This window comes from Pipistrellus hanaki (assembly GCF_964339955.1).
Source record: "Pipistrellus hanaki genome assembly, chromosome: 17".
NCBI lineage: Eukaryota > Metazoa > Chordata > Mammalia > Chiroptera > Vespertilionidae > Pipistrellus > Pipistrellus hanaki.
This window is the reverse complement of record NC_140519.1, coordinates 27,597,106-27,623,628: the sequence shown is the minus strand read 5'-3', so window position 1 is coordinate 27,623,628 and position 26,523 is coordinate 27,597,106. Positions and strand designations below refer to the sequence as shown.

At 40.9% G+C, this 26,523-nt stretch overlaps 1 protein-coding gene across 1 annotated transcript in view; it reads right to left on the bottom strand.

The window, feature by feature from the left end:
• Positions 1–26,523, bottom strand: part of SNTB1 (syntrophin beta 1) — a 187,964-nt gene that overhangs the window by 31,574 nt on the left and 129,867 nt on the right. The window lies entirely within an intron of this gene.

The window sequence follows — 26,523 nt, the reverse complement described above, 5'->3', positions numbered from 1 at the left end:
ACAGACTCAGACACCACCTTGGAATTCTCTTGTCCTAGAGTGTTTAGTTCTATTCATTGAAGATAGTTCTTTAACTCAAGGGCTGAGATGACCTGTCAGGGAGAGATTAGAGAGAATTCAAACATCACTTGGATGATTGGACCAGATGAACCTCAAAATCCCTTCCAACCTTGAGAATCTGGGACGTTCAGATCTTATCTGCCCAGTGTTGATCCCCACACACTGGATATTCTTCTATGAAAATACCCTGCTTCCCATCTGAGCTCTAGGAGAAGTTTTGATGTTTAGTTTGGAAAAACTCAATGCTCTAGCCTTGCTACTCAAAGCAGGCTCATGCTCCAGGAGCATCAGTATGACCTGGGAGCTTGTTAGAAACTTAGAGTTTAAGGCCCATCCCAGATCTATTAAATCAGAATTTGTATTTTAACATGATCTTGAGCCGCTTCATATTTTCATTAAAGATTCAGAAGCACTGCTCTAGATGAGGTTGAGATTGTCTTTGACACTGGCAAATAATTCAGTGAAAATTCAACCCTTTCACAACAAACCACTATCCACCTTGTATTCAGAATTAAACTACATAATAAGCTAAATAAATAATAAGGCTAACTCCTTCCCCTTCTCCTCTTATCATTACCTTTTCTTAAGCGCCACAGTGAAATATGTATTGAGGTGGAAGCAGGTGGGTGTGGCTTCAGGATTGAGTGATCCAAACAGAGACGAGCAGGATGGTATAGGAGGTGAGCTTTGTAGTTTCATAGGCTCCATTATTTACTGCCCGTGTGGCTTTGGGCAAGTTATTCTTCTCTGTGCTTCTACTTCCTCACTGATAAGTAAGGACAGCATCATGTATAACAGTGACTAAGAGTTCTGACTCTGGAGCTAGAATACCTGGCCATAAATCACAGCTCCACGATGTACTAGCTGTGGGATCTGGAGCAAGTCAGTGAATCTTTGTATCTCAATCTCTGTATCTGTAAAATGGGGAACTAATAGCACTAATGCAGAGGGCAGAGGGTTGTTGTGATGACTGAGTTAAAATGTCTAAACTGCTTAGCACAGTGCAGAATGAGTACCATTTAGGGCCAATTAAGTAGTCATGCCTCCTAATGCTACAGGAGAGGTGAAATGAGACAGTGTATGTAATATGCTCAGCACAGTACCTGCCAGATGGTCAGGTCTTCACTGAAACTTAGGTTGGGAAAACTGTGGCAGACCCACCAGTTTCTAAACTTGTCAAAAAAGGTATTCTTTGAAAATGGCAATAGTATGACAAAGTAATGCTTTTTTTGGGGGGGAAATTATAAGGTAAACTGAGAATATCGACAACCTCAATTCATTCTCCTTGGATCCTTTTCAAAGCTCTCCCAAGAAGAATTTGTTACACAACAAATTCTTTATTAATTCACGTCCTCCAATAAATCCGAATAAAACCTCCTTTTCTAGAAGGGAGAAATCCCCCATGAAGCTAATTATACTAGAATGTGAATGGCTACCAAGTTTATTTCTCCCTTTCTGTATTTTATGAATATTTAAGCCTATTTTACCTCCCAATAAAACAACAGCATTTTCAGGAGATCCAAATGAATTGTTAGGGAGGCAATGTCCCAGACCCTATAAGGTGACTAAGCTATGGTCGCAAGGCATAAAGTGTTTGTGAGATTTGGAGTATATCTTTTCCAGGCTCTACATTAAAACCCAGTAAATTACTTTTCTAGCTCATTAAATAAGACTGGGGAAGCTATAAATGTTCCGCCCAAAGTGCTATCTTACTTACCTAGTCAGATATGATCCATTAACTTTCACTGGAACCAGTTATTTCAATGTCAACACATACTTCAGAATAATGTTAAGCATCATTCTTCAAAAATAATATTAAGTTTACAAAAGAAACCTCAACAGTCAACACCACTTGTACAATGCAGACCTTTCTAATTGTGGAATCACAAACTCACCATCGTAGCAAGTTGTATATATAGGTATGAGAGTGTGTTTGGGTATTTGTAACTAGTAAACTTTTCTAGATATTTGCATCACCAGGAAGTTAAGTGGCTCCTGACCCTTTCAGCTCATGGCTTAGAAACCGCTAGATTCAAAACACATGTTTTCAGCAATGTTATAGTGACTATATTAACCATAGAATTTTCTAGAGAAGAAGTCTCAAATTCAGAGGACTAGATATAAGAAAAAAAAAATCCCACTTTGAGGTAGCTTCTTTTCAGCATTAGCTTATCATTACCCTGTCATTACCAGGGGAGACTGTGGGCACAGCATTGATACATCTCTACTTTTTCAAAGAAATCCAGGAATCTACATTTAATGTGAATTCCTTTATTTATTTATTTATTTATTTACTTACTTACTTTCATCCTCACTCCAATAAGTTTTTATTGCTTTTTAGAGAGGAAGGGAGAGAGAGAAAGAAACATCGATAAATTGCCTCCTATACTCACCCTGAGTAGAAATGAACCCACACCTAGGTATGTGCCCTCATCAGGAATCAAACCTGCAACTTTTGGGTATACAGGATAATTCTCCAATCAACTGAGCAACCCAAACATGGGAATTTCCCCTATTTTTAAAAGCTAGTGTGTTAGTTTCCTATTGGTGCTCTAAGAAATCCCCACAAACATAGTGGTGTTTATTCCCTTACAGTCTAGAGCAGCGTTTTTCAACCGCTGTTCCGCGGCACACTAGATGTTGCCTGGTGTGCCGTAGGTGCAGACAAGACAAGAATTTTATAATTTTTCACTATTTTGTTTACTTAATATTTCATAATAAAGTAATTATAAAATACTTTCTTTGTGTTTATTTGATTCCTATTCAAGAGAATTACTTTATATATAGTCAATATAGGCACAGAGTTAAATTTTTTAACATTTTCTAATGGTGGTGTGCCTCGTGATTTTTTTCATGAAACAAGTGTGCCTTTGCCCAAAAAAGGTTGAAAAACACTGGTCTAGAGGTCAGAAGTCCTAAAATCAAGGTGTTGGGGAAGGGCTGCTTCCTTCTGGAGGCTGCAGGAGAGACTCCATTTCCTTGACTTTTCTGGCTTCTAGAAGCTGCCTGCATTTATTCCTTAGCTCACGGCCCCACATCACATTGCCTTTCTCCCTCTGTTTCGGTCACTGCATCACCTTCTCTTGACTCTGACCCTCCTGCCTTCCTATCATCAGGACCCATGTGATTAATCTGTGCCTGCCCAGATAACCAGGGGACCTCACCATCTTAAGATGCTTAACTTTATTACAACTGCAAAGTACTTTTTATCGTGTAAGACAATATAGCCACACATTTTGAGGACTGGGGCATGGACATCTTTGTGGGAAGGGGCATTCATTCCTATACTTGCCTCAGTTGGCATCTGATTTGAGTTTAAAAAAAAATAATGTAGGGAGTGAAGTAATATGCAGTTTGGCATTTTCTTTTAAAATCTCCAGCACGCTCTTGCCCACCCACCCCTTCACCCAAATATGGTAGATGGAGAAAATAATATGGACAAAATATAGACAATATTAAAACTGGAGATACATTGATGTTTTTTATTTTATGTCAATCTTTCTATCATAACAAATTTTAAAAGTAAGTAATATGGGAACCAAGGAAAAGATACCTGCCAGATAGGCACGGCCTGCCGATTGCCAGAATGCTGTGAAATAATGAGCACCTACCCTCTTGACAAATACACAGCACTCGCAAACTCCATGGCTGCAGAGGCATTCACAGATCTCACATGCAGGGCTTGGAGGAGTCCCTAGTATCTCAAAGGTCCCAACATTCTGCTAAATGCAAGTGTGACATAAATTGCTCAAAACTGTGTGTGCGCGTGTGCGTGTGCGTGTGCGTGTGTGTGTGTTTATGTGTGTGACTGTCTGTCTCGCTCAGAGTAGCCTAGCTAGTGGCTCCCTTGAAGGAATACCATTTTTGTCTCTATATGAAAAGTGGATACCAAAGAAAGTGGACACCTAGTGCAGGTGATACAAGTGAAGGGTCAGAAAAAGATATAGGTTAGTGATTTTTCTTGGAAAACTGAAGCTTATTGAAGAAAATTCATGCTCAGTGGCTTTAAGATGTAAGGACTCCATTTCCTTGAAACAGCTCTTACAAATGACAAAGTCTCCATAATAATCCTCTCCCCCTAGCATGGTGCCCATTCCCATCCTCTTACTTATTTCTTCTGTTGACCTTTCACAAACAGACAGCCAGATATTTCTCCATCAAAATGGGTTTATTTGGGAACAGCAGAGAATTTGCAATTTGGGGCATGCGTTCTAAAGGCAAACAGTGCACAGTCCTTCCTACACTCACGGTTCCGTATTTTATCCAGTCAGGCACAGTACCTACACAATGCCTGGGATCGAGGGTGCTCAGTAGATTCTGACAGAACTATGAAGGACCTACGTCAGATCTAGGTGCCTTAGGTCTCCAATAAACACCGTTCACTTATCTAACCAGGTTGCTTAAAGGGCCCAGAGGCCTGCGACCTATGTGCTCTCTCATGGACACCCTTCACCCTCCCATGGCTCCAACTTCATGCTCTCTTCACGAGGTCTGAGTTGTTCATACTCAGCTTCTAGAAATAGATGAAAGGCTGCTTCTAATCGGTGACACTCACAAATGATTACATTAGATGCCTCTCAATCTGGTGGAAAAAGCTATTTCATACTTTTATTAACTCCAAAGGGCCATTTCAATTGCAGTCCAGTTTGGTAAACAAGGTTTCTGTGACTTGCAGGATTTACTCCTCTAACGAACTTTAAAGGGATGCTGATGTGAAGCAGAAGTTGCTAATTTTGTAAACAGTTATCTTTCGAAAGGTCGACATTATTCCTAAATGCAAAAGGAGCAAGTTCTTTAAAAAAGGTCTCCTTCCTGTCCTCTGTTTTTGTTTTCATTGGGTATATCTGCGGTTTCCTTGTTGATGTCCTCATTTTATTTACTTTTCAGAGGAGAAAGCCAAGAGTTCTTTGAAGGAAGAAGCTGGGAGTCCAGCCACAACTCCACATCAGCATTTCCTGAGTCATGGCCTCATCTACCAGCAGTTCAGTTATGTGAGACATCATGATACTATTTATTATGTGAAATATCAACATGTTTGCTTCCAGTTTGACCTATTCAAGTTCTATAACTAAACAAACAAAAGCAAAAATAGAATTCATTTTGTTTATTTATTTAATATGTTTTTATTGATTTCAGAGAGGAAGGGAGAGGGAGCGAGAGATAGAAACATCAAAGATGAGAGAGAATCATTGATTGGCTGCCTTCTGTGCCCCCCACACCTGGGGATCAAGCCAGCAACCCAGGCTTATACCTTGGCTGGGAATTGAACCATGACTTCCTGGCTCATAGGTCAATGCTCAATCAATGAGCTATACTGCCGGACAAAATAGAATTCATGTTAGAGAAATCTCAAAATTTGTGGGTCTAAGAACCAAGTGACAAATTCCAAAGTCCACTTATCTTACTTTAGTTCAAATGCCTTCCTAAAAACTTCCCCAATTGGGAAGATTCTTTTTTTTTTTCTTCCTTTTTTCTCTGATCTCCTGGCAGCAAGAAGGCAATCTGGTATTAAGAACATAAATCTTTTCAGACAGTTGTAGTCTGCAAGTCTACAGCTCAGCTATTCACAGTATGATCTTGAATGAATTACTTATCTCCTCCATGCTTCCCTTTCCTCATCTGTATAATGGGGGTGATAAAAGTCCCTCTCCCCTGTGACTATCGGGAGGATGGAATCAGACAATGTGCATAAACAGATTATAGCATAGTGCCCGGCAAAGAGTAAGTTCTCAAAGTTTGATCTACATATCACAGATTTTTGTAATTTGGTCTGCTTCAGAACCAGTTGGGCTGAGTTACAAATCCACATGTCTTTCCCTCCTAGAATCCATGCATGCAAAAGTGCTGGAGAATGCACCAGGAATCTGCATGTATAGCAAGGGTGCTGGGTAAGTCTTGTGCATACAATTTGAGAATATCTGCAGTCAGTGTTAATAGCCATCACCACACTCAGAATATACCTAGCACTCATTTTCTACCAGTATTTTCCAGAGATGAGTCCTCTTGGATTTCCTGCCTCAGTATCAATGGGGCACAAATTAAAAACACAGAGACTGATGCACAGCCTGCTTTGGGATCCTCTGGTCCACATAACTCATTCTGACACTGGATCATAGCCTTTTATTTTTTAACCATTTACTTACTCAGTGTCTGCAATACTGTGATTAATGTTTGTTGTTAGAATGAACTGAGCTGAATAAAGGTGTATCTGCCCAAGTAAACCTAATGCTAAGACAGGCTCTGTTTGGGGATTTTCCCCTCCCCATGTCTTGCTAATGTTATATCCCTGGACATTTTACTCCTGCATAGTAGTTCTTCTGAAAGCTAGTCATTAATGTACCATTTTCATAATTTTTTGTTGTATCTGCTTGTGCTATTATGAGACTAACTGCTAACCCCCTCCCAATATCTATTTCTCCTTCTTCTTTTTTATTGATTTTTTTTTTTTTTTTTTTTTTTTACAGAGACGAAGGGAGAGAGATAGAGAGCTAGAAACATCGATGAGAGAGAAACACCGACCAGCTGCCTCTTGCACACACCCCCTACCGGGGATGTGCCCACAACCAATGTACATGCCCTTGACCGGAATCGAACCTGGGACCCTTCAGTCCACAGACTGACGCTCTACCACTGAGCCAAACCGGTTTCAGCTATTTCTCCTTCTTTTTAATAAAAGAATTCCAAAATTATTAAGGGTGACAGTATGTCCAGTTAAATAATTATATTTCTGAGCTCCAGCTTATCTGTCATATACACTCTCCTCCAATAATTCCAACATAAATGGAATTATTGGGCTCACTTACATATCCAAGTTCACACTCATTTGGTTGGATCAGATGTACAGGTACCTCTGACACTGGAAAGAGGTCTCCTTCATGTCTGCCTGTGTGCTCTTTGTAGTTCTGAAACAGGAAGCACTAGAAATGTTATTTCTAAATAGAAAAGTAGCTGTGAAAACACAGCATGACATGTGGTTTTTCTCCTCTCTAACTGTATGTTTTCTCCCTTAGATTTCCCTTATGCAGTGAACATATTTGTGGCCAGCATGTTCTTTTTGTGATCCTTAAAAAAATTAAAGGAAAAATCCCAAGGATATTTGAACATCCTATGAAAGCTCAGCAGAATTAAATGAGACATAGGAAGGCACTGTTTCCAGTGTGGTACCATGCCAAACTTGGAATCTTTCCAAATATGAATGTTTTCTGGATGAAAGGGCCTATGCAAGGGCTTTTAATAACAGGTTTCATATAAAATTACCCTCATTCTAATGAAGTATCAGATCGTAACTCAGATTTATGTACCTGGTAATATACACTACCTATTAAGACTCTAACTGCAGCTCTAACCAGTGTTTGGCTGGGGCTATGGTTAGAGTGTCAGCCCGTGCACCAAAGATTTTATTCCTAGTCAAAGGCATGTACCTGGGTTGCAGGTTTGATTCCAGGCACTGGATGGGGTGTGTGCCAGTAACGAATCAACGTGTCTCTATCACATCATTGTTTCTCTTTCTCTCCCTCTTCCTTCCCTCCCTTTCACTCTCTCTAAAACCAATGGGGGGGGGGGGGGCGGGAAATAAAACATCCAGGGAGAATTAACAACAACAAAATTAAGCAAGAATCTAACTGCAGAGACAGGGAGAAAACACTTTGGTTTCTTCCTGTTCCTGCCCTCTAATTTCTACCAGTGCCTCATATTGGCCTCATTTAATTAGATAAGAGTATTTAATTCACAGGTAACTGAGAATCAAATGAAGTAACATAAGAAAAGTAGGAGGCATTATATGAGTGTTATTAGGAGTACATGCTGTAAAAATTTGTACTTTATTAATAATGGTTCCTGAAATCCTCACATTCCCTCATCTTTATATATAAAAGCCTAAGTGACCACCTGACCAGCTGAATGGCCAGTACCTATAATGCACACTGACCACCAGGGGCAGATGCTCAATGCAGGAGCATGGCAACATGGAACAGACTGATGAATCTCAGAGGGAAGAAGGGACAGGGGAGGGTGGGAAGAGATTAACCAAAGAGCTTATATGCATACTAGAGGCACAGATTTGGTGGGGTCCCTTGGCCTAGCCTGTGGGGATCAGGCCAAAACTGTCCCAGTGCATGTATTCATGCACCAGTGGGTTCCATTGGCCTGGCCTAAAGGGTTTAGGCCGAAACCAGCTCTCTGACATCACCCAGGGTCCTGGATTGCAAGAGGGTGCAGGCCAGGCCAAAGGATCCCACCTGTGCACAAATCCGTGCACCAGGCCTCTAGTTATATATAAAATGACATTCACTGTCCAATCAGCACATCCTCAAACAACTCTGATCCCGGCTACCCCTGTGCTAATCCCAGGTTTCGACTGAACACATGGACAGCACCTTTGATTCTATGGGAAAAGTTGTCTTCGAGGCACTATACTTCCCTAAAGAAAGGCTCTGCAGGTAACACACAAACACACACCCTAACCTGCCTGATGCTAAGCATCATGGGTCCTCAGGACACCGCTCTCTGGGATTTTCCTCGCTCCCTGGATCATCAGTAAGTTCTGAAAATTAGCTATTCCAAACTCCTCAAAAACACGCTTCCTGTCTTTTCATCTTGTGCTTCCAATAGTTTTGCTTCTTCCTACAGCATCTTCTCATGGGCTTTTCAATTGCCTAACTCTGTTAGATTTAGTTGACTCCATCGCCACCTTTTGACTCTTAGAGAATTGGTGACCTTTTCCCTTATAGTCTCTTTCTTTCTAATCCATCCTAAGACCTGATGATCAAAGGCAAGGCATGTGTGCTTTTCCCCATAGATATGCCAGAGATGCATAGCAACTCTGGGACATCCTCACCCTCTACCAGGAGGGGGGAACTTAAGAATAACTCTGGCTTAAACTCACAATGTGGGGAGTGGAAGGTTCGGGATAGGAAACACACTAACCAGGAAAATACAATGGGTTGTAGATGTACTGTAGCTGGTGCCAAACACTGCCCTGCTTTAGGAGTCTATAAAGGCGTTCCTTCTGGCCTTTTCTTTAGCCTCAGACTAATCTTACATCCAACGAATTTTGAGTTCCTTTCCAGCTTTGGTCCCTGAGTGTCCTACACAGTCCTGTCTGCACTCTGTTCTTTCCCACCCACATAAACACTCAGTTCTTCTTTCATCCTTATTGTGTGCAAAGGGGTGTGACTTAGGTTAAAGGAAATGATCTCTTTAATATGCAAGCATTTTTGGTCTCAGTGGCTGCCAAGATCCATTCTCATTAAATTAAATTGAAAAAGAGATTGTTTAGCTGAAGATGATGATGTTGATGATGAAACAAGTGAAAAAAAGTGTGTTACTTGAGTTTAATTTTACTGCTTTCTCATAAAGAGAATATTAGGAGATAATCTTTTCCTACTGCTTTTATTAATAGTCACCAATGAGCTACAGTTGATCCCATTCATGAGAAAAGCTAAGTCATCTATGAACATAGATTTTTTTTTTAAGGCAGAAAGCTTTGCTAGAAAGCTACTCAGAATATAAACAGACCTATGCAAACTGAGAAGCTGAGAAATTTTTAAAAAATCGGTTCACATTACTAGACCAGGCCATCCCAACTAAATGAGGTAATATGTATTCACACCTGTGGCAAGTATGTTTTGAGCATGTGCTATTTGCCAAGTACTATGCTAGGAGTTGGGAATATTGTGAGAAGCAGAACAAGACAGCATTCCCAGATGGTACATACAGGCTGGAAGAGGGGACAGAAGGTACATAAGTCATTAAACAATTAAATATTCAATTACAAACTGTGCTAACGGCTGTCACTCATCATGGGGCTTATACAGGAATCTACCGAGTCAAGTTCACTTTTTCCTACTCCGGAGGTTTTTCTGTTCTAAACTTTGAAATTCCCTTTGCATTAAATGCCATTACAGGCAAGTGTTAACATGGTCAGTGAATTTCATGCACACACCTGGAATAACAGGTGCATGGATATTGCCGGCTTTCTCTAAATATTTCTGCAAACAGCAGATTCCTTTGCACATGATCCTTCACCCACACCCTGTTCCCATGACTTTTTTTGGGTAAATGTTTATACAGCTGTTAAAATGAAAAAAAAAAAAGGGGGGGGGGAGGAAAAACTTCTAACACACACACACACATACAATACAGATCTCTCCTTCTTTGATTTTCTAGCTTCTCAGACTTTAAAAAATCCAAATCAGATCTAGAGAGTTATTTTTTAAATATATTTTTATTTATTTCAGAGAGGAAGGAAGAGGGAGAGAGAAATATAAACATCCATGATGAGAAAGAATCATAGATCGGCTGCCTTCTGCAAGTCCCCCACTGAGGATCGAGCCCGCAACCCAGGCATGTGCCCTTGACTGGTATTGAACCTGGAACCTTTCAGTTCGCAGGCTGATGCTCTATCCACTGAGCCAAAACAGCTAGGCTCAGATCTAGAGAGTTTGATTCACAGGGAGGCTAATTAAGAGAACTGTGAGGTCAGAAAAGCTTCATTGTGGGCACCAGGAGAGACAGGTAAAATATTTAACAACCAGCACAGCTACCTATGGAAGCAGAAGCCATCAGGATGCAAGCCCCAGATCCAAAGCCCCATGCACCAGCTGCAGAGCAGGCCTGGGAGGCAGCTTTTGGCCTCGCACATCACATTTCTTTTGCCTTCCGTTATGTCCCAGCCCCTGTAGGTCTTATATCTGATTCCATTTTTCTTCAAAATCTTCTATCCAAACCAATATTTATTGGGCACATTCTTTGTCATTTTATTCCAGGAACTGGATAGTGAAAAAGGTGCAAGGTCCCTGTCCTCATGAAACTTAGAGTCTATGGTAGTGACAGACCAAAACTTCAAGGAAACAAACACACGGTTACAAAATTGTGATAATAAACAAAGCAGGTGATAAGATAAGGGAGCCGGGGGAGGGAATAACAATTTAAATTAACTCATTCTTATAAGGGTTGGAAAGAACTTTAAGGGTTAGTTAGACTTGTAGGAGGTAATTTGCATCTTAAGAAGGAACACACCATTAAGCCAAATAAATAAATGGCTAATGATGGCATTTCAGCCATAAAATGGCATAATGAGATAATTATTTGGGGAGAGGGCACATTGAACAGGGGTTTTTCCTAACCCCGTAAATCATCTCATCTTGAAAGCCATTCAGGGAGTGTATTTTTAAAGCTGGCCCAAGTTCACAAATACAAAAAAGCCCTGGCCTGGAAAGGGGAACTACTTTACTGTTCAAGGGGGTTCCTCCTTAGGATGGGCCCAAGCAGGGAGGGAGGGAGGACTTTCACTGTTCATTTTACCCAGTTCTCTATTGTTGAGTCTTTAATGTGTTTTTACTTTTTTGCCACTTACAAAGTGGGGGTAGGCCTCTTCGAAAGAGCTCATATCTTCTTGTATCAACTGTAAATGATGTTGACATTTCTGAATTATTTCAAACTTTGCATTTGAAGTTTGTGGTAATTCGTTATCTCAGTGATAAAAAGGTAGTGCCATTTTCGGGGGAGGGGTGAGGAGAAGGAGGACAGGATGACAGACATTAATCTGCCGCCCTCAAGCAATGTGATGGATTTTTCTAAACATGTGCGTTATGCACATACTTGTTTGATAGCCAGGGTTTTTGCCAAATGAGCATTTTTACGGGACAGCCATTTTCAGGCAAACCAGTGAAAAAACGAACAGCCTTCACCACAGAACCATAAAGAAAGATCCTAAATAATGACTTTGCTGATGGATCGCCATTTTGACTGGTCAGCTCTCTTAATGAGGACATAAGTCATCAGCTAATTACACAAAGCAAGAGTTTGGGAGCGCCACCCTGGGAGGGAGCAGTGCCCGCTAAGCTGCTGATCCCTGCAGCCTGGAAAGGCCTGTCTTTTGGAGCCACAGCCACGGCAGCAGGGCACAGTACCTGCCAGGAATGAACCTGTGTGCCCATCAGACAGATCCCAAAGGCTTAAGACTAGCAGAACCCTAAAGTCCTGAAAAAGTCGTGGTTCTACCTATTTACATACAAAATAATTCAAACTAAAATTTAAAATCAACTTTCTAACAGAAAATACATTGCATGCTAGAATTGAAAGAGTTTCCAACAGCAGAATTCTTCATTAGGATTTGAAAAGATTCGAATTCAAATGTATTAGTTCCCCAAAACTAAACCTTTCTGTTTTTTGGAGGAGCATCACTTTCCTGATGCTTAGAACTACCCACTGGGTGACCCATCTGCACACCAGTCTAAAGCCATCCAACTGTCATTACCTCCCTCTCCTCTCCTACCTGCCTCTCCTCATGGTTTTCAAAGTCCTCCTTAATCTGGCTTTGTGTCATCCCACCAGGGAGAGTTTCCCTAATTCTCAATGGGAACTCAGGGCTTGTCTGGCCTTTTATTATTTTTTTTTCATGGGTTCCCTCAAACCTCATGCCAATCCTTCATTTTCACCCTAGCATGCTTGCTCATAACAATACCCCTTCTAAGAAGGGCTCTGCCCTATTTATGCCATCCCTTCTCTTCCATGAATCTCTTCCAAAATGCTTCTCCATTAGCTGCAGAAGCACTTAGTATTTACTCTGTGCCAAGCATCCAACCAGATGCAATGGATACAGCAGCAAAGACACACAAGGTCCCCACTCCCAGGTGCTTAGTATGAGGAACGTTAAAAAAAAAAAAAAAAAAAAAAAGGTGAAAATTGTGAAAGATATAACATTAGCTTCCTTTAGCTACTGTAACCAGTGAACACAAACTTGGCGGCTTAAAGCAATAGAATTAATAAATTAATAACAGTGGCTTCCATTAAGCTTCCATATTATGGGGCTTTACAGTTTACAACGTGCTTTCCCATGCATCCTTACTGCCACTGACAAGGATGGATGCAGGAGCTCAGAGACTCTCGGTGGGTCACCCAAGAAGAAAGCGCTCACAAGAGATGGGTGAGGATCAGAACTGAGTCCTCTGGGCTCGGCGTCCACTGTTTATCCATGGGATGTGGGCACTGTCCTTTCCCAGATAGCTCAGTGCTGTGGGAACGCAGTGCAGTATCGTGCAAAGCTGTTTACCCTTTCTTTGCCTCCATTTCCTTCCTCATCTCTAAAATGAGGCATTTGCAACAAGTTTAAGAGAGGCACCTTGTTAGACGTGGAATAGCTCTCTTTAGTAGCATGCATGAGTTTACAGTCATTTTCTCAGCTCCTTAACCAGTCCAACCAATCTGCCTGGAACTAGGAGCCAGTCACAGTGCCAGGCACTCTGGGTATAGGAAAGTGTTAGGAATAATTCCTTCTCTGGCACGCTCTATCTCCAGGAATGTGCTGGGGGAACTTTGGTGTACAACTGTCTTTTGAAAAATTGCTTCCAAGGCCAGAGCAGCATGCCCTTTTGTACCATGGCTCTGAGTTCTGCCTCCTGGAAAACACACACAACACACACACACACACACACACACACACAACACAACATGGTACAGCACTGCCTTGAAATGTCACCAATGTCATAGTGGTCAGTGTCACATGGCCATATCTGAATGAAGGTCTTAAGTCTAGTTACTCAACAGCAGATCAGGAACTTAGCTTCTCTTTGGTAATAAAAGCTATTACCTGACTCTTCAAACATTTTGACTTTCCTCCCTATTTCACAGTCCATAAAGCACCTCTCTGGTGTGGAGGCATTTTTTATTTCAGAGGAGATATAAGACAGCATGATTTTTCCACCTCTTGATTGCTTATCGCTTCCCCAACCCCCAACCCCCAAGCGATGGCACGGTGATTCTGCAACACAGCTTTTCTAATCGGTCGGTCAGTTCTGTGAAGATGCCAGTGCACTGGGTGGGGTCTTCCTGCCCTGCTCCCAGGCCATCTCATTGTGGGTCTGGCATTAGCTGTGCCAGAGCCCGGGCTAATGTGTACAACCTGCAGCTCATTAGCTGCACATTAGCATGAGAGCCAAGAGCCTGTATGATGGATACAACAAAATGCTGGGGCCTGAGGCAGAGCGTCAGCGGAGTCCCATCTGATGCAGAGGTCAGCAGCCTGGCATCAGACCCACAGCACACGTGGAGCCACTTGCGCTCAAAGTAGCCACTGGGCAAGCTGGCAAGTACAGGGCCTCATTAAAAACCGAGGGGAGCCGAAACCGGTTTGGCTCAGTGGATAGAGCGTCGGCAGACTGAAAGGTCCCAGGTTCGATTTCGGTCAAGGGCATGTACCTTGGTTTTGGGCACATCCCGGTGGGGGATATACAGGAGGCAGCTGGTCGATGTTTCTAGCTCTCTATCCCTCTCCTTTCCTCTCTGTAAAAAAAAAAAAAAAAAAAAAAAAAAAAATCAATGAAATATATAAAACAAAACAAAACAAAACAAAAAAACTGCGGGGAGCAATATCCCTTCTCAAGACCCCGTGGGCTTCATACCTTTCACTCACATGAAGAATGTATTGGATTTATCACCAAAATAAAGAGAAAGTAAAACATCCAAGTGGCATTATCAAATTGCCAGGGATCCGAGTAGAAGTTTAAGCATGTATTGTTACATTCAAATATTCTCTTTTAGCCCCTACATAACACAAGCTGGTTTAAATCTAGAGAAGGTAAAAGGATTACAGCATGTATTTCTCCCCTTCTTCCTTCCTTCCTTCCTTCCTTCCTTCCTTCCTTCCTTCCTTCCTTCCTTCCTTCCTCCCTCCCTCCCTCCCTCCCTTCCTTCCTTCCTTCCTTCCTTCCTTCCTTCCTCCCTCCCTTCATTCCTTCCTTCCTTCCTTCTTCCTGTTTTCTTCTTTCCTTCCAACCACTTTCTTTCTTAACTGAATGCAATAATAAACAGCCCTTAAAAAACTAACTGTTCATCCCACAGCAGAGCCTCGTAAATCCTCCCCGGGAATGCCTTCTTTGGCTCACAAAGACTGCCCACCTGCCTCCCATCTCCTTTTCCTGGAGGACAACAACCCTCAGTGAGAGTGGGAAAAGCATATTAGTAAAGAAAGGCTTCCTCAGTCAGACCTCCAGGTCAGTCATAGTAATTATTTAATAGGCCATTATGGATAGGACCTCCATGCTATTACTAACAGTTTCTCTTTTATTTACGGGTAAAACAATGATGTCAGAGACTACCAGCTGTTAGTGATTTTAGAGATGATGACCCCGACCCATCATGGGTACTTAAAATATGCTTGCTTTTTATAGGAGTGGTTTGAATAGAAAGAAAAAAACACCACCACCAAAACCCCTCCATGTTTAAAATGACAGAGCATGCAGTGCTCACATTTTCATAAAACTACTTAAAAAATCAAAGGTCAAACTAATCATACCCACTCTGAGGATCAGCCGTTTTGTCAGCACAATTCAAAGAGCAGTTTTTATTCTCAACGATAGCACCTTTTTGGGGGCAAAATCCCAAAGCGCTTTGCACCGTGACAACCATGAAGCATGGTGTGCACCGTGACAACCATGAGGCACACAGGACACCTCTGCTGGTGCCTGGGCTCTTCCTCAAGTGGAATGTGGCTCACAGCTGGCCCACCCCTTTCACCGGGGCACACAACTTTTGCCCAGACACGTGCTCTCTCATCAAGAGAGCAGGCCTCAGCTGGGCTCTGGTAGTTGGTGTAGAATCAGTGTGTTCTCAGGAGTGTTAAAGGACATAATGCACATGAAATCGTGCTAAAAAGCACTAAGCAAATATTTCATTGTTGCTATGGAATGGTTGTTAACCCCTTCCCCCAAATTCATACATTGAAGATCTAATGCCCAAAGTGATGTTATTAGGAGGAGGGGCCTTTGGGAGGTGATTAGAACGTGAGGGCAGAACCCAGGTGAATGTCATCAGGGATCTTATAAGGGAGATCCTAGAAAGATCTCTCTCCCTTTCCCCTCCGTGAGGACACAGCGAGTTCACAGTCCTGAAGACAGCCCTCACCCGAGCATGCTGGCACCCTGACATTCCAGCCTCCAGAACAGTGAGCAAACCATTTCTGTTGTTAATACATTTCTGTGGTATTTTGTTAGAGCAGCATAAACTGATTAAGACAATTGTTTATTGTAACTTGTGTAATTCTTTGAGTTGGGATATCTAAGAAGAACATTTTTTTTTGTAAGAGAGATTAGACTACTATTCACTTATCAATTGGCTTTGGTACAATACATAAAATTCTAGACTATATTTCATAAAAAGCAATATGTTTCAGGTCTCTTAAGATAGCCCTGAGCTCACAGACTGATATATACTGGGTGAAGATAGACTCAATATGTAAAACTCACTAGAACTAATAGTAAAATAGAATAGAGCACCTTGCCCAGTGAGAAGCACTCAAAAAAATGTTGAATTGTTTTCCATCAAGAATTTACGGCATTAAAAATTTTAAGGCTTCACTTTCCTTTTGCAGTTTGGATGTGGCGCCTTAGTTGGCACAACAGCATGCCCAAACACTCCAAGACTCCAGGTACCTAGCTCTGAGAGTCTGGAGTTATTGTCTACAGCAGTGTTTTCCAACCTTCTCTCATGATGAGAATCACCTGGTGGAGTTGTTAAAACACAGATTCCTGAATCCCAACTAAGAAGTGCTAAACTAGAATTTTTACTAGTGCTCTGTAAAACACAGATTCCTGAATCCCAACTAAGAAGTGCTAAACTAGAATTTTTACTAGTGCTCTGTATATAACATCTGTGTTAGAGCACTAGTTAAGTATACAATTTTACCTATATGAACATATAGGTAAAATTGTATACTTAACTAGTGCTCTAACACAGATGTTATATACAGAGCACTAGGTTAGGTATGCAATTTTACCTATATGTTCTCAAAAATTCTAGTTTAGCACTTCTTAGTTGGGATTCAGGAATCTGTGTTTTAACAACTTCACCAGGTGATTCTCATCATGAGAGAAGGTTGGGAAATACTGGTCTACAGGGGGTGGAAGATGCTGAGCTGAGCCAATCAGGTTGAAAGTGAAAAATAGAATGCAGTTGGACCAAGGGGGATGCCCATGTGACTCTAAAGTTAATTTTCATACATTGCTTAGAAATTGTCTTAGAAGGCAATTCTAAAAATGCAATACAGCAGCGTCTGGGTGAAGGTACAATTGCCCAAGGGGGTTGCTAAGAAAGGTAGTATCACCAGAAAATAGATATATTGTGTGTTAGAGCCTTGGCGCCTAAACCTTTGCACATGGTATTCCTGATACCATGTTTTCTACCTGATGTTTAAGATTCACCTTAATACCTTTCATATCCTCCTAGGCCAAGTTAGCTGATATCATCCTATGAGCCTTTATGGGATTTAATATATAAATTATAGCATGGGTGGATCTGTATGTGAAATTCTTAGTTTCAGTGTCTATCTTCTCCATTTGTTAGTGAATTTCTTGAGAACATCTTGGTATTTCTGGTCCACTGCTTTGCCCATTATAAATAATTATCTAATTTAAAATCGCTTCCCTAGCCCCTTACATCAACGTCTCTCATTCCCTTTCTAGCACTTCTCACTATCTAAATTTTGTGTTTCTCTGTATATTATCTACCTCCTCTGCTAAAATGTCAGCTCCAATGAAGCAAGGAACCTGACTGGCTGTTCACTGTCATATTCCCAGTACTTAAATCTGTCTGGGGTGTATTATGTACAATTAATTCTTTCACTGACTGAGTGAAGGAATTATAGGTGCTCAGTAAAGTTTCTCAAATGAACAAGCCAATAACCAATCATACATTTGTTGTTTAAAAATCACTTGATAATTTATAGTAAAAAAGAAATGCATCCGCTAAAAGATTATGGAAAAGTAAAAAAATAAAAGATTATGGAAAAGTAAAAAAACAAACAGATTTCCTGTGACCGTTCTATTTTGAACTTATAGCTATTGAATTCTGGATAAAGCTACCTTTCAACCTAGTTTTATTCAATCTAAAACCTTGAAGCTTAAAATGAGGAGGGGTGTGTGTGTGTGTGGAACAATGTGGGAGTGGTCAAATGATGAAATAACACATACCAGGTGAAGTTGACTCCTACACTTTAAGGTCCACTTTCTCAGAATAATATCAGGGTCTAGGGTGAAGCTTCCAGAAATTTGAATGCCTGCCAGCTATTTTTAAGGTCCTTGTTTGTTACAAGAAAAGTTTAAACATAAAATGGAGAAAGCAATAAAATACAAGTCTATGGGCTGGTTTCTACAAAATTATCATAAATCTTAAATTCCTACTTGTTTTTTCAACTTCTAATCTCTTTCAGTGAAATGGAAAATAAGAATCATGAGTATATTATTTTATGCCTTTGCTTAAAATTCATGTTTATACATTTAGTTACAATTACTTTACTTAATCAAGTTTATATAAACTTTAAAGAGGTGTTTTTAATAAGCTATAGTTGATTAAATATGGAATTACTTCTACAAGTTGAATAATAAGGTTAGTTAAAATTATACATCTATATGCGTTGTACATATAGATGTATAATTTTATATATGTACTGTTTTTAATGAGATTGATTTACTTAACTTAGACTTACAACATCTTTCCATGCATCATGTAATATGCTACTTTATTTAAGGACTTTTGCTGTAAATTAAGCAATGGATAACATATGATTTAGTTAAATCTTTCCACTTTTTAAAGAAAGTTACTGCATAGTTGTCATACAATATTATATTAGTTTCACATATAAAACAGTGATTCAACTTTTAAATACCTTATAAAATGACCATCATGGTAAGTATAGTCACCATACAGAGTTATTAAAATACTAGAGGCCTGGTGCACAAATGTGTGCATGGGTGGGGTCCTTCGGCCTGGCAGGAGAATTGGCTGACCAGGGCCATCTGGCAGGAGGTTGGCCAGTCAGGGGGAGAGACCACAAAAGGTTGGCTGTGGGAACACACTGACCACCAGGGGGCAGCTCCTGCATTGAGTGTCTGTCCCCTGGTAGTCAGTGAGTGTCATAGCTACCGGCCAGTCATCTGGTCATAACGGTCAGTGCCCCTAATTAAACATTCAAGTATTGCATGTTTTAAAAAACCCTTGCGGCATATCGGTTGAAAATCGCTGACTGATTTCTATTAGCTGCAGAGTATCTTGGTGTGTGTGGTGTGTCTGTGTCCAGAGATCTGAGTATACAGAAGTTAATGTTCACCTGAAATTCTTGTGAAGCACAGACATGCCTACCTGCTCCATCATCACTGATGGAGTCCCCTGACACAGTTTTTCCCAATGCCTCTGACAAGAATCCAATTTGGGTGATTTAGATTTCTCCTTTTTCCATTGCCATTAGTGGAGGTGCAATTGAGCAGAAAGAAGCCCTGCCAGTAGACAAAAAAAAAAAAAAAAAAAGAAAGAAAGAAAAAAAAAAGAAACAAGAAAACCTAGGGAAAATGAGTTATAGTAAAGAGTCTAGGAAACCCAACTAAGAAGGATCAGACAAGTTACAGTTTATATAAGATTTAGTCTGTCTGTATGCAGAGCAGAAAATGAGTGAACAAACAGCAAAGAGTGGTGAGGTAGAGAGGTGATAGAGGTAGGAGAGAGGTAAGTGAATTATACAGCCACATGTTTTTGGAACCATAATTAAGTTGTCTGGCAAATAAGTGCAATGATAAGTATTGCCAATGCTATTTTAGAAGTCTTTAAGGAAAGGAGGAAAATGTCAGTTTTACTTAGGGCAAGGGGCCTTAGCCAATGGACCACTATGACCAGGAACCAACTCCAATCCCAACTTTTTCCTCCTACTGAGGCTCCCAAGGATTCACTCTATAATTCTCTCTTCTCACTTTCCTAGAGATCTCTTCCACTCTTTGACTCTCCTTCTCTACATGGTACTCCCAATACCTATCCCTAACTTTGATTTTAGCAGAGTTTTAGACCAGTAGTCCACCAATTTCCCAGTGGTGAAACAGCAATAAAAGGATCACACATCTATTATTCTGAATAGTTCTTATAATGCTTTATAAGCATAATTAGGTGCTCCTTGGAACAGTGCATTATGCCCTGGAGAATCACAGACACAGGAGTTTTAGTCTCATACCTAATGTAAACTAGCTGCATGACTATGGTCAAGTGACATAAAATTACCAATTCATATTTTATTGGTTTTTTTTCTATATATTCTAGCTTAAAGCTCTTATAGCAATCTATGGTACTTAAAGCTCATGGAATAAATGAGACATGCATCTGAGCTGTGTTACTGGAGCAACAGAGCAACTGGGCTTAGAAGCCACATTTTCTGATTTCTAATCTAGTGTTCTTTTTATTAAAAAGAATGATTACTTTAGCGAAGATAAAGAACAGCCACTCAAAGTCCATCACACCCACCCTCCATCTCACTCAAACTGAGACACTTGACATTTTCAAGTAAGGAAATCCCTGAGTTAATACCAAGTTCATGGTCTGAGAGTTCTTACATGAAGAGTTGATTGCTTAGAACAGGGGTCTTCAAAGTTTTTAAAGTGGGGGCCAGATCACGGTCCCTCAGAGAGCTGGAGGGCCGGACTATATGAACTACTAATCCCTACTGTAACACCTCGGCTGTGCTCACTGCCCAAAAAACCTGGCGGGCAGGATCAGACTCCCCTGGGGGCTGCATGTGGCCCGCGGGCCATAGTTTGAAGACCCCTGGCTTAGAACAAAGAAATGAGACTCGGGTGCCTGGACCTGACCACTGTGAACACATAATGTAAAACTATAATCTATTTCCAGAAAATGTGTTGCAGTGTCTACAAGTTCTGGCTGTCACCAGTGGCCCACTGAGTCATTCATTCGACATACTTAGGCTGCCCACCTAATATTTCCCAGACACTGCCTAGGCACTGGTGCTATAGACCTAAATCATCTCTTTTCTCTGGAAGGTTACAACCTACATGTTAAGAAATGGATCAAAGAATATTTTGGGGCCTCTCCTGACTCGTTAAGAAAGGAATATAAGTAGGAGTAATTCTGAGAGTCCTGTTTAACCTCTAAACTCCATGAATACCCCCCACTTTTATCTCAACACAGACCATATATAAATATGGATGTTCTTAACTCAGATTCTAGAACTCTAGATACACCTATATTTCTTTCCCTAATTCTCGGTCAAATCAATTTAAAGAATTTCAAATTGACTCATTTGATACCAGGGAATTGATTCAGTTTATAGGACCTGAAAATACCAACTTGAATGAGTTTCAAGATGGAAAGATGAAATGTGTTAATTTGCATGGCATTTGTAATATGAAGGCCTAGTCCTGTTAGAATAAAAGGTCCAAGCTAACATTGTAACAATGCAAAGAGAATTTCAAAGCCTTAAAAAATAATTATCCCATGGCGTGAGGGAGGAAGGAGTGAGTAAGTACCAGGGTGAGGTACTAAAATTTGAATACAGTTGTAACTAAAGGTAAACTTGGTCACAGAGATATCTTTATTTCTCTGCCACTTAAAGGTCCCATGACATCTGCTGGAATTACCCTCTCCCGATGTGAACACACCAGTGATTTTAGTAGATATTGTTGGCCCTCTGCCAAAATTCCCTGTACTAGGTGGGTGCATCCAACCCTCACCTCATGAGGATATTGGCTGCTCACAGGTTAACCCTTCTCCTTCTCTAAAGAATTGCCCTTGGCTGATGGGAGTGGCCACAGCTAATGGCTGACTTATGGGACACCAAATCCTGACTGCCTTGGCTTGAGGTTGGAGAGAGCTCTGTGCTGCCACTCACAGGCTGAGCTCCCTGTGGGATTGGGCTGAGGCTAGATTTTAGCTGATACCACTTCTATGCCTAGTGTCCTAGCTGTCTATGTTGCTTCTCTCACTTCCTTACAGGTTTCTCCTAAGAGTAGCTGCATTAATTCAATCAAGAGGCCATCAGACTGAGGTGGGTCCGATTCCATGGCAGCTGCCAATTCTAAGCCTGTAAATGCGTTAAGGTTACAAAATCGAAACCAAGGACAGCCCACCACAAACAGCCAATTAGGCTTTAAGCTATAGCCAATCAATACTTTCCTAGCATTGCATCTGCATTTTCTCTATTTGAGCTCTTGTCTGTGCTAACTTCCTGTTTGGTGCTACCCAAAGGGAGTCCATTTTTGCCCAAACTCAAGATTTTCAATATGCCTCAGTTTGTCTGTTAACAGAGTCCTCCCCAAGAAGCCCCCAACTGAGACTGGGCCTCTAAAGAATTCAAAGACATTACATCAATGGATTACCTATTTCATAAAGGAAGGACAATCTATAATGACCCACAAGATAAAACAAAGTTTAGCAAAGTCTGCTAGTCATACAACCAGGCATAGAGCACTTTTTATCTCAGGTCTTATAGTCTTCTCAAAAAAAAAAAAAAAAATCGAATCATACCCATTTGTAATGTACATATCCCTGTCTCTCCTCCATGGGCAGCTCTGATGTTTCCACCTTGGTGAGAATGACTCACGTAACTAAATTGCACTGTGAACTCATGTAGAAAAAATGGGCGTATTTTCGTGTTTTCATTATGGCTGCCGCTGCCATCTACCCACCCATGCACTCCAGTGTTAAATTCCAATTTTTATTGGAGAGACTGCAAGATGGGGGAAATCTGAATTATATTCACATTGGCTCATTTTCTTTAAATGCAAGCGGTTGCCAGGTTTTCCTGGGTCTTGCCCTATCTCAGAGGTGACGCACGCAGGAACTTGATGACTGCCTTTTAAAGCCATACGGCAGGTCTATTAGCACTTAATTGCATTAACAGCCTCTGTTTCCCAGGTTTCCCAGCAGAGCACAGAGTCTTTATTTAGGTCTGATGCAATTCAGGGTAGCCTGGACAGTGGTGCTATTTCCGTTTTTCAGGTGGGAGTTCCCTCAGCTCAGAGACTATTTTTGCCCTGGAAGAAGTGGTGGGGAATTCCGACTTGGGTGATTTGTAGGCAGATGGCGGAGCTGATCTTTAAAGATGCTCCAGGAATATCATTCCATTAATTATACTGCCAAGACCTTGATTACCAGCAGCCTGTTTCACTCAGGCCAGGGCTACGGTACACTCACACTTGGGATTCTTCTGCTGCAGGTGGGCAATGTGGCCAGAGTGTGAAATTACTGGGTTGGTTATATTTAGCTGGAATTCTTTGGGGGTGAATTGCTATTACTGGGTCTGAAATTAATAACAGTCTAGTGAATTATGTGAGAATATAGAAATAGATTCATGGATATAGATAAGATAGATAGATATGTTCATAGAGATGGGTGAATAGAGATAAATAAATATAGATATACCTAGGTGGATGAAAGGATACATAGATATGGATGGTAAGATAAATGAATGGACAGGTATAGATATAGGAAAAGATATATACATAGATGAGGAGATGGGGGAGAGAGAGGAGGGCAGGGAGAGATGGGAGTGATGGGAGAGACGGGGGAAGGGAGGGAAAAGAGACTGGGCGGGGGAGAATGAATAGATAGACAAGAGATAGAGAGGTGGAGGTAGCACTCCTGCCTTTGCACAGTAGTGCTGGACAATAAAAATGATGGTGCAAGCTGAAACCATACTATGTCATCTTAACAATCCGTGGGAGAAGTTAATATTGTTCTGTGGCCTTAGAAAATATTTATTAAAATTGTTTTAGTGCCAGTTATCAATGCATAGGAAAGTGAAAAAGTAACACTAATGTTTAGTACTATAATCCATAATTTAAAAAGGTGGACAATTAAACTGCCTATTTCCTTGTCAAAACCTTCTCAAGCATAGTCTGAACTGTGTTGGTCACCTGCTCCTCAACGCTACAGTGTGAGCATCTTTTCCAGGCCTGGGAAAGTTGTTATCCTCCTTTCTGAGTTTGCATCAGCAAGCGGCAGTTTCTACTCTGTTTTCAATGATGGGAAATATCTCTAAGAGGTTCATTCATATGACGTTTCCCACGGGCATCACTTCTTCTGGGGTAGTGGTCGGCAAACTGCAGTTCTATTGACTAATGAGTTTGCCGACCACTGGGATAGGGACATCACAAGGGACAACAAAAGCTTGTAATTATTGGAATCAAGAGTCTAGGTCAGTGGTCGACGAACTCATTAGTCAACAGAACGGCGGTTGAACCACAGTTTGCTGACCACTGTTCTGGGGCATCTTCAGCCTTCCCTCTTCATTGTGTTTGAAGTTGCCTTTCACCACATTCTTCAGGCTATGTATTAGGAGGCAACTGAAGAGTATCAGTGTCTACATTCCCATGGGCAGCTCTTCCTTCTATAATTCCAGGCATATTGTATTTAAACTTCACTTCCAGAGTTAAGCACTTGCCATTTTGTTGCATTTCGTCTTAGTGGAACATTCTGGGCTTGGGAGTTCGAAAGAAGGGCTCACACTCTGGCTCAGCCACTTAACTAGAGGAGTGATATTAACAAAGGAACTCGGTTTTTCCAAGCTTACCTCATAGGACAGGGATGATTAAAGCACATGGCCTGAAACAGACCAGGCACACCATAGATACTAATTACCAGTTTCTTTCTCTCCGAGAACATCCTTGTAGGCACAGTGATATAAATGTCCTCCTTTGAAAGAACCTGAGGTAGATATGAGGGAAGCTGAGAACTGAACTTGCATCTCAGAGCTTCCAACTGGGTTTTATTGTCCTGTGGTGTGTTTTCATTCTGACAAGAAATAGTTTGCAAGTTGAGATAACAAAGTTAAGCAAAAGCAATGCCTGATGAACCAATTTCAAAACAATTCAGCAATTCTGCCATGTCCCTGTTTATTATTTTTCTAGGTAGCAAGAGAGTCAGGGCTTCATTTATCTTTCTTTTTTCTGTTCCCAGACAGTTTAAACACCTTAATGGCAACTGTAAAAAGATTAAATGAAAAACAATGATTTAAAAATGTGTTTGAGACATGATGTATTTAATAATTCGGGGCAGGGATTACAGATTGGGGATGTTAATGGGAAAGACTTTATATTGGGCACCTGGCCAGGAGAGGGCACTGACAGGAGAAAGCAGTACAGGACCCATCACTGTGTGTAGTTGACAGAACCAGGAAGTCAAAGAGTCAGGAATATGGCCCCAGTTCAAAGGCCACTAGCCCAACACTGACCTTGATACCATAGGGAGAGCATAGGACAGCTACTAGAATCAAGAAAAGAATAAAACATTGCAGTGAATGAGCTGCAGGAGATTCTTTTAAGTTAAAGAAAAGGAATAATGAGATCACTACATGGTCCCTCTTCTCTAATTATTTCTGTATTTTTATTTAGAGTGTGACTTTAGATAAAATGCCTTCCATCCTCTGGGTCCAGATTCCTTCTTTTTAGAGAGAAGAGGTTGGGTTGAGTCACTGCCTTAGTTCAGGTTGCTATATCAGATTACCATAGACTTAAACAACAAACATTTATTTCTCACAATTTTGGAGGCTTGAAGTCTAAGATGAGGGTGCCAACATGGGTTCTTGTGAGGGCCCCCTTCCTGGTTTGTAGAAAGCTATCCTCTTGTTGTATCCTTACATGGTGGAAAGAGAGTGCTCTGGTCTCTTCAGCCCCTATAAGGGCACCAATTCCATTATGGGCACTCTTCTCTCAGACCTCATCTAAACCTAATTACCTCCCAAAGACCCCACCTCTAAATACCATCACATTAAGGATTAGGGTCTCCCCATATGGATCTCTGGGGACCTGAACACTCCACCAGTAGCAATCACCCCTACATTTCCTTCTCTTTGACTTTGCATATGAAGGTTCCCTACTGGCCACTAGGTCAAAATCAAACCATCTGTCCAGCTTTAAAAATCTTCCATAAGTGGATGTCATCCACGATGCCAGACTTGTCACCTCCCTCCAGAATGGACCATCACCTCCCTTCAGACAAGTCTATGGTTTGCCTTCCCTATGAGCTATACTAATCCATTACCTGCACTTTCTTTCTCTCCTCCTGTTCATTGGTCTCCCTTGGAGTGCACTGAACTCTCTCTGTTGACTCAAGAACTAGCCAATTTGTGGGAGCCATTCTTCCAGTCCCCAGACCATCTTACATCGAAGAATAATGTTAATAAAAAGTTTCCCCCCTGTGTAGTATACTAGTAGATGAGGTTTTAGGATTTGTATTTAATTGGAAGTTGTTTCGTATCATTTTAGTTCATGTAAATGCCAGTTCTAAAAGCTCAAAATTAAATATAATATGTACAAATCTTGTTCCAGAGCCACTGTTATTAATCTACAAATCAAAGGTTACCAATACAGGAAAAGACAAAGGACATCAACGTATGGCAAACTGCAGCTGAAGTATAGGATCATACTTTATATTTTTTTCCAAATGCCAAGCAAATTCACTGATATTTGTGATGATATAAGAAAGCCACAGTATTAAGGATTTGCCATTCATTGTAACATATTGCTAAAAACCATCACTATGTCTCCATACTAGGATTCAGTATTAAATGTTGATTCAAAAAAAAATTCTAGTTTGAGTTGGTTACCACATACTTGATCTGTGGTAATTGTTTGAGCTGTTTTGAAGATGAAGGCAGTAAAATCTGGTTTTGCTTCTGATAACTGTCCATGATAA